Genomic DNA, 9663 nt, shown 5'->3' on the forward strand with positions numbered 1-9663 from the left:
AAAAAAAAAGATATATATATTTTTTTTTTCCAGATGAGAAGTACATATTCTCTCCTCATGATACAGACATTAAGAGTAAGAAAACACCCCACCCCCTTTTCTGTCCGAAGGAAGTCAGGTGCATTGCCATTTTCCATAGAAAAAGGAAAGTGTGTGCGTGTTGAATTCTCTTTATGTTTTCTTTTTGTCCATGCGTGATGTCACGAAATATTATAGTCTTTTCACCCAGCAATGCTTGAGGCACTGGAACTTTAAAACATTCATAATTTTGAAACGAGCTTTCCGATTTTCCTCAAGAATGTGTTCTATTAATATTATTTTTTTTTTTGGTATTTCTGGATTTTATTGATCAGTTCAAAAAAAACATTGTGCTTTTTCATAAATTATATGACATATACATCTTGACATCACAAAACAAACATTTGATAGCATTCAATCAATGATAGCAAAATTACCAGGCGTCTGATCCTTTTTTGGACTATACCGTCGAACACATGTTAACACCAATAACTCTAGAATCGTATACACAGAATAACACACATTAACACACAATAAATACACACCAATTACTCTAGAATCGTATACACAGTATACACAGTTCTATTACTATTGCTGCATTCACTCAAACCACATCTAATATGCAATCTGGGTTTCATTCTCCTATATAGGATATGTGAAAGGCACTGAGAACTTTCTCAGATTAATGTTGTTCATTTTTTTTTTTTCTGAGGACCGCTTGCGTTCGTATAGCAAAGTGCACAGCGTACGCAATGAATAATCAAGGAGGTAGGTACTAGGCTCGCCTAGTACCTCCTTGGAATAACACTATATCAATTATTTAGTACATTATAGTGTGATTTGGGTTCAGCTGGTCCATGACTGAACTTCATTGTTACCTACACAGTGCACGGTAGGGCACTATAATTAGCGTTTGTTTCCTATATGTGTTTACGTTTCTACTTTTTGTCTTCTTGCTTCGGTGCATCTTCAAATCAGTTAGGTCGCGCACAATGATTCATAATACCGGTAGTATAATAATAGCCGCCATTCGAGTCTCCGCATTTTATACATGGCCCACCTCCACATCTCAGTCACTACATGCGTTTATTGGCTGTTGGAGCTTTTCCATGCTGCAACAGAAAATAGAACACTTTTGACTTAACATTGCTGAGATGGAACCAAAATTTTTAGTTCTTTGATGATGATTGTATCTTCACAAGAATGACGGGCAAAGTCACCATCTTTACGGGTATCTTCAGGTAAACCTCCTTCAAATTTTTCACCCCTCTGAAAGCAGGAAATGTATATATAAATGTATATATATATATATATATATATATATATATATATATATATATTGATATATATATATATATATATATATATATATATATATATATATATTACATATATATGTATGTATATATATATATATATATATATATATATATATATATATATATATATATATATATATATAAAGAAAACGCTACGAACTGCTGGATCTCGTGGTCGCAATCCAACTAATCTTTGGAAGGCACGAGTCTCATAAATTGTGAAAGTCTTCAGAAGGTGAAGGAAACAAATAATCGTAGACTCGTGTGTGGATTAGTGCTGTGATGATGAATCTTATTATCAACATGATTAATGAGCAAAGCATAACTTAAGACGTTATTTCTTCATATATATATATATATATACTTTTTTTTTATACAGGCGCTCATGTGCCTTTTATTCCTTTCCATCTTTTCTTTTTTTTTTTTTTGATTGAGTGAGACATTTGACTGAAGAGGTTAAGTTTCATTAACGATGATTTCAATTTCTTATTAGATGTAAATCATGTGTACATTTTCGTTTAATACTTTATTGATAAAGAATGATTTCGAAAAGGTTGTACCTCATTTTTTATCATTTTTTTTAAAGTATACATCAATAACTAAGTTGTATAATAAAAGATGAAATACAACAAAGAAAACGATGGTATAAAAACACATTGATAAGACCGTCGATATCCGACGGTAGCATGGAGAAGTATACTAACAACTATATTATAATTTATCAATCACCAGCGGATATTGTAGAGTTGCCTAGTTGACCGTTGTCGTCTAAATTCATTTATCAAAAAAAAAAAAAAAACAACAACAACAACAACAACAACAACAACAACAACTGTAAGGGTATACCTCAGAAAAGCGGGCGTTTAATGATGACAATTGTGAAAGTTTAAACTTTACCCCTGGTTTCACTAAAAATGAGTAAAGGGTTTGCAACCACAATAGTTACTTGTACTGCATCAAGTCGTTCAATAACGCTGAAGTCAGAGACATCACTGCTTTTCTACTTGTTCCAAATACACAACATTTTTGTTCTTTCTATTATTTTGGATAATGATAAAGAGCAACGCTGCCGTCACTGGCAGTCATAGAGCTGCGAAAACTTTACATACATTTCTACAAAGAAACATATTGTTCTTTACCTATTTCCCGTCAAGCTTCGAGGAAAAATGGAATGAGAAAAATAATACTGTGCATATACGAATGGGTGGCATCGTGATCTCAGCTAGATAACATCGACTTTAACTGATTATTACTCCTTTGAAATTTTGTGAAACTTGAACTTTCAAAGCCGGGGGAAAGCATTGGAGTGGTTCAGGAGTTACCTGCAAAACCGAAAACAATATGTACCTCTGAACGAGAATAACTCAATTTTTAAATAAATGTGGCGTCCCTCAGGCAATCAGGGTAGTATATCAATATTATTAAGTCCTTTACTTTTCATTGTTTATATCAAATCATATGACATACTCTCATTTATACTTTTTGCTAATGATTCAATAATGTTTCTTATCTCATCAAAACCCAGTTACTCTCGTATGGGCACCGTCAACTCTGAATGAAAAAGTGACTCAATGGATAAAAGCTAATAAATTATCTCTCAATCTTCAGAAAACTAAGAATATGCTTTTTAGTAAATCAATAGAAATATAAGACACAGATAATTCAATTAATTCAATGTTTCCATGAAATCAATGCTTTCATGATTATCCTACTGGGCGGTGTAATGAGTTCCATCTACCCCTCTTGAGAACCTTATTAGCTCAGAACATATTTTATATGCACCGGCCATAAATTTTGGAATCCATTAAAGGCATAATTTACCATTTGCAGATGAAACAAAAACCCAGCATTAGTGCTTTAAAATAGTTCTGAAATGTGAGTTAGGGATAGAAACAACCACTGTAAAAAATTTGAGTCCGTATAATCGATTTTAAGTATTGTTAAATACACAAAATATGAACAATAGTTATAATAACAATGCTTCCAGAATAAACCGTCTGCAGTTACGGTTTATTGAGAAAAATACTGATATCTCCCTATATTTTAGGCTTTATTGCGAAAAAGTTATATGGTAGGATGTTTTGTGATACAACAGACCTACACATATGCATCAAATATTATATCTTGAACATTTTTAAAATCACTGTTCCCAAAGGTAAACTGGACCTTTAAGTTCTGAAATGTAAAATTCTCCATCGTTATATTCTTTCAAACGTAATTTGAAATCTTTTTTTTTTTTTTTTAATTCTGGATAAGATTCTTTTTCATTGCCTATATAGGTTACAGCAAACCTAAGTTTCATTATCAGTCATTTATTCATCCTTATACAATGAAAAACGGCATTATTAAGTAATGAAATTCGGCATTTTATTTCCATATTTTTTTTCCCACTGCATGCGTGCAGTCACCAGCTTTTCGAAATACTTCCTCAATCCCCTCTTCCGTTTCTCTTGTTCAGCGTGTAGGCATTCTCTCTCTTTCTGCCTTTCCTTTCTTCCTTTAATTTGTTTTTTTTCCCCGATTCCTTTCAATCGTATCCCCCTCAGTTCTACTAGTTATGTCATTTTTTTTGTGTCTCTGTGTTGTTTGTTTTATTTTGTCTTATTTTTTTTTGTATTATGTATTTAATATGTACTCGTAATTATAACAAGTATTTTTGAAGAAATTTTTGAGTGGTCCACAATCTACATTCAATTTTGTTATATCATTGATGTATTTTTTTTCATCGAGAAATATAAATATGAATAAATTGAACTGAAATGAATTGAATTTATATATTATCATATATATATATATATATATATATATATATACATATATCTATTATATATATAATATATATATATATATATATATATATATAGAGAGAGAGAGAGAGAGAGAGAGAGAGATAGATAAATAGATTTTGATTGAGTGAGACATTTGACTGAAGAGGTTTCATTAGCGATGATTTCAATTTCTTATTCGATGTAAATCATGTGTACATTTTCGTTTGATACTTTATTAATAAAGAATGATTTCGAAAAAGCTGTACCCTCATTTTTATCATTTTTTTTGAAAATATACATCAATAACTAAGTTGTATGATAAAAGATGAAATACAACAAAGAAAACGATGGTATAAAAACACATTGATAAGACCGTCGATATCCGACGGTAGCATGGAGAAGTATACTAACAATTATATTATAATTTATCAATCACCAGCGGATATTGTAGAGTTGCCTAGTTGACCGTTGTCGTCTAAATTCATTTATCAAAAAAAAAAAAAAAACAACAACAACTGTAAGGGTATACCTCAGAAAAGCGGGCGTTTAATGATGACAATTGTGAAAGTTTAAACTTTACCCCTGGTTTCACTAAAAATGAGTAAAGGGTTTGCAACCACAATATTACTTGTACTGCATCAAGTCATTCAATAACGCTGAAGTCAGAGACATCACTGCTTTTCTACTTGTTCCAAATACACAACATTTTTGTTCTTTCTATTATTTTGGATAATGATAAAGAGCAACGCTGCCGTCACTGGCAGTCATAAAGCTGCGAAAACTTTACATACATTTCTACAAAAGAAACATATTGTTCTTTACCTATTTCCCGTCAAGCTTTGAGGAAAAATGGAATGAGAAAAATAATACTGTGCATATACGAATGGGTGGCATCGTGATCTCAGCTAGATAACATCGACTTTGACTGCTTATTACTCCTTTGAAAATTATGTGAAACTTTGAACTTTCAAAGCCGGGGGAAAGCATTGGAGTGGTTCAGGAGTTACCTGCAAAACCGAAAACAATATGTACCTCTGAACGAGAATAACTCAAGTTTTAAATGTGGCGTACCTCAGGCAATCAGGGTAGTATATTAAGTCCTTTACTTTTCATTGTTTATATCAAATCATCTGACATACTCTCATTTATACTTTTTGCTGATGATTCAATAATGTTTTCTTTTCTCATCAAAACCCAGTTACTCTCGTATGGACACCGTCAACTCTGAATTGAAAAAAAGTTACTCAATGGATAAAAGCTTATAAATTATCTCTCAATCTTCAGAAAACTAAGTATATGCTTTTTAGTAAATCAGTAGAAATATAAGACACAGATAATTCAATTAATTCAATGTTTCCATGAAATCAATGCTTTCATGATTATCCTACTGGGCGGTGTAATGAGTTCCATCTACCCCTCTAAGTTGAGAACCTTATTAGCTCAGAACATATTTATATGCACCGGCCATAAATTTGGGAATCCATTAAGTTCTGAAACAAAAAAATCTCCATCGTTATACTCTTTCAAGCGTAATTTGAAATCTTTTTTTTTTTTTTATTCTGGCTGGGATGTTGTTGTGGTTTTTTTTTTTTCATTACCTATATAGGTTACAGCAAACCTAAGTTTCATTGTCAGTCATTGAATTCATCCTTATACAATGAAAAACGGCATTATTAAGTAATAAAATTCGGCATTTTATTTCCATATTTTTTTCCACTGCATGCGTGCAGTCACCAGCTTTTCGAAATACTTCCTCAATCCCCTCTTCCGTTTCTCTTGTTCAGCGTGTAGGCATTCTCTCTCTTTCTGCCTTTCCTTTCTTCCTTTAATTTTTTTTCCCGATTCCTTTCAATCGTATCCCCCTCAGTTCTACTAGTTATGTCATTTTTTTGTGTCTCTGTGTTGTTTGTTTTATTTTGTTTTATTTTTTTTTGTATTATGTATTATGTACTCGTAATTATAACAAGTATTTTTGAAGAAATTTTTGAGTGGTCCACAATCTACAAGCAATGCTTTTTTTTTTTTTTAATGGACCTCTCAGCTCTCTTTTTCCCCTCTAAACATAACTTTGTAATATCAGTATGTGTGCATATCTTTATTAGTTTGTTGCAACGGCGTAAATCCATACTAAGGAGTGGGGGGGGGGATGGTCACCATCACCACGATTACAGGCCCATAACAGGACCGGCGCAGCCTTTTTTTTGGGGGGGGGGTGGGGGAGAAGCTTTGTGCCCCCCTCCCCCCCCCCCCCCACACACACACTTTACAGGGATCGGATGCCCCACTCTTTTGCATGAAATATAAAGTGGGAGAAAAGTGGCAGCAACAACATAAAGACTTTTTGTTCTTCTTGCTTTTTTTTTTTTGCTTGTCAGACGACTTTCGGCGGAAAATCAGACCTTAAAAGTATGAAAACATTTTTTTTTTGAAATATCTGTGAGAGGGAGCGGAACGACCGAACGGGGGAAGGGTGTGTATGGGGGGGGGGGGGGTATCCTTCTCCCACACGAGGAAGATTTTGCATTTTCAGACCTGAAATTCAGCGATCTGGTGCTCACTTGTGGTGAAAATTTTGTTTTCTTTTCTTTAAAAAAACACTAAGAAAATGAAATATTCACAATATATTATTGAATGACAAAATCGTGGTTTTTCAGCTCTTGCTGTGCGACATCACTGTGAAGGCCTACTAAATAATGGGGCCTATCATCGGCGTAGTCAGGATTTGATCTCAGGAGGAGCGGTTATGTGAGGGAACGAATCAAGCGAGGGGGGAGGGTATGGTAGGGGGGTTTCCCCCTCCTACGGTGAAATCTCTTTGCGTTGAAAATTTTGACATTTTTCAGTCCAAAAACTGCCGTTTGTAGCTATATTCTTCGCTTTGGAAATTAAGGGGGGCACACCAGGCGCAACTGCTGTCAATCACTGGCAGCAACATCACGAGAATGGCATAGCGATAAAATGCGAGGGAGCGGAGCGAGCGAGCATGAAAATTTTGACATTTTACCGTCTAAAAACTGCCGTTTGTAGCTATACTTTTTCGCTTTGGAAATTAAGGGGGGCCGCATCAGGCGCAACTGCTGGCAATTACTGGCAGCAACATCAGGAGAATGGCATAGCAGTTAAATGCGAGCGAGCGGGGAGAGCGAGCTTGAAAATTTTGACATTTTACAGTCCAAAGACTGCCGTTTGTGGCTGTATTTTTTCGCTTTTGGAAATTATTTTACAGTCCCACATGTCCTTTGTGGCTGTACTAGTAATTTTTCGCTTTGGAAATTAAGGGGGGGGGGGGGGGGCGCACCGGGCGAAAACTGCTGGCAATTACTGGCAGCAACATCAGGAGAATGGCATAATGATTAAATGCGAGCGAGCGAAGCGAATGAGCTTGAAAATTTTGATATTTTCCAGCCCCCAAAACTGTCGTTTGTGGCTGTATTTTTTCGCTTTGGAATTAAGGGGGCGCACCGGGCAAAAACTGTTGGCAATTACTGGCAGCAACATCAGGAGAATGGCATAATGATTAAATGCGAGCGAGCGAAGCGAGCGAGCTTCAAAATTTTGACATTTGACAGTCCAAAAACTGCCGTTTGTAGCTATATTTTTCGCTTTGGAAATTAAGGGGGCGCACCGGGCGTAACCTGCTGGCAATTACTGGCAGCAACATCAGGAGAATGGAATAATAATTAAATGCGAGCGAGCGAAGCGAGCGAGCTTCAAAAATTTGACATTTTACAGTCCCCAAACTGCCGTTTGTAGCTATATTTTTCGCTTTGGAAATTAAGGGGGGCGCACCTGCTCACAATCACTTGCAGCAACATCACGAGAATGGCATAGCGATTGAATGCGAGCGAGCGGAGCGAGCGAGCTTGAAAATTTTGACATTTTACAGTCTAAAAACTGCCGTTTGTAGCTATACTTTTTCGCTTTGTAAATTTAGGGGGCACACCGAGTGCAACTGCCGGCAATTACTGGCAGCAACATCAGGAGAATGGCATAGCGGTTAAATGCGAGCGAGCGGAGCGAGCGAGCTTTAAAATTATAACATTTTACACTCCAAAAACTGCCGTTTGTAGCTATTTTTTTCGCTTTTGTTTGTGCCACTTTTATTTGAGAACCATCCCCCCCCCCCATCGACGCCTCTATACATATTAGGTTGCTTTTGTTAAGTGGAAGATCTGCTGCACACTCTTTGATAAATTAGGGAATATACGTCTATGTCAAAAGTGTACAAAGTTTATCCCTTCCTGTATAGCGGACCTTTTGCATGTTCATGATTGCAATACAACGATCTGGTGCATAGTTCTGGCGATATTTGGACAATTTTCCATTAAGAAAGTTCGAGATTTGTCCTCATCTCGGGAATTGCTTGGGGGATAAATGATTTGTCTGTCTAAACACTTCCTTTGGGGCGGGGCAAATGCCCCTTTGCCCCCCCCCATAGATTCGACGTCCCTGATCTTCCCTTGGTATGCCCATAGATGTATCCTGACTGAGTCATCAGTCACTGTCGTTTCTAAGGAATGATTCAGGAAATGGAGGGGGTTCAATTATGGCGATAAAGTTGTTGTTATTGTTTGTTTGTATGTTTTCGTACATATTTTGCAGATGGTCCCCAGTTACTCGCGTCATAGCATGTTTATATGTAGACCTATACTATTTGACGTTGTCAACGCCTGAGCCATACCTTACAGTGTATGTCGATGTTACTTTCTTCGCGAGCGAGCGAAGCGAGCGAGCGCTTGAGAAAATTATACATTTTCCTACAAGATAGAATACTGTTCAGCTCTGTTACCTGTCTGAAGGCCGGCGTACAAACGTCATGCAATATGCCAAAATTGATACAATCACATTTCTGCTTCCTCCATTTTTTCCCCTCAAAATTCAGGGGGGATGATTGTACAGGCCATCCCCCCTCCTCCATTTCAGGGGGGATATATCCCCCCCCCCCATCCCCCCCCCCGGGATTTACGCCCATGGTTTGTTGATTACCGTTGATTTGTCATACTCTTTAATGTATATAGGCTTATGATTTAATTTTTGATTTACCTTGTGTTGTGTTTTGTTGGAAGATAAATGAGAATGAACTAAATGATATAAAATGAAATGAAAATGAAGTCTTCCTTTTTTTTTGTACGCTTTTAATCACACTCTTTTACCGTACCATTGAACTTTTGTTTGATATTATACAATGATATTAATCAGGATCAACACAGGACGTGCATGGATTTCGAGGTTAACCTCCACAAAGCAAAATCTTCTCCCCCTCGTTTTCTTTTTTTTTTTCTTTTCTTTTCTTTTTTTTTTGGTGGCGGTTTGGGTTAAACATCAGTTTAAGGGCACAATGCGACTTAAAAATAACTAAAATGGATTTAAACACAGGAATCATAAACACAAACACAAAAGCCGACAGCAGTTTTTACAATGTTAATATCCACGAATAACAGAGCTTCACGAGAAATATTTATCTTTTACATTTATTATTATGCGATACTGTTGCCACGGACGACGACAATGTTATCGAAGCTAGGGGGTTGAGGGCTGGTGCCAAAGATGGTCACGCT

This window comes from Diadema setosum, chromosome 6, assembly GCF_964275005.1.
Source record: "Diadema setosum chromosome 6, eeDiaSeto1, whole genome shotgun sequence".
Taxonomy (NCBI): domain Eukaryota; kingdom Metazoa; phylum Echinodermata; class Echinoidea; order Diadematoida; family Diadematidae; genus Diadema; species Diadema setosum.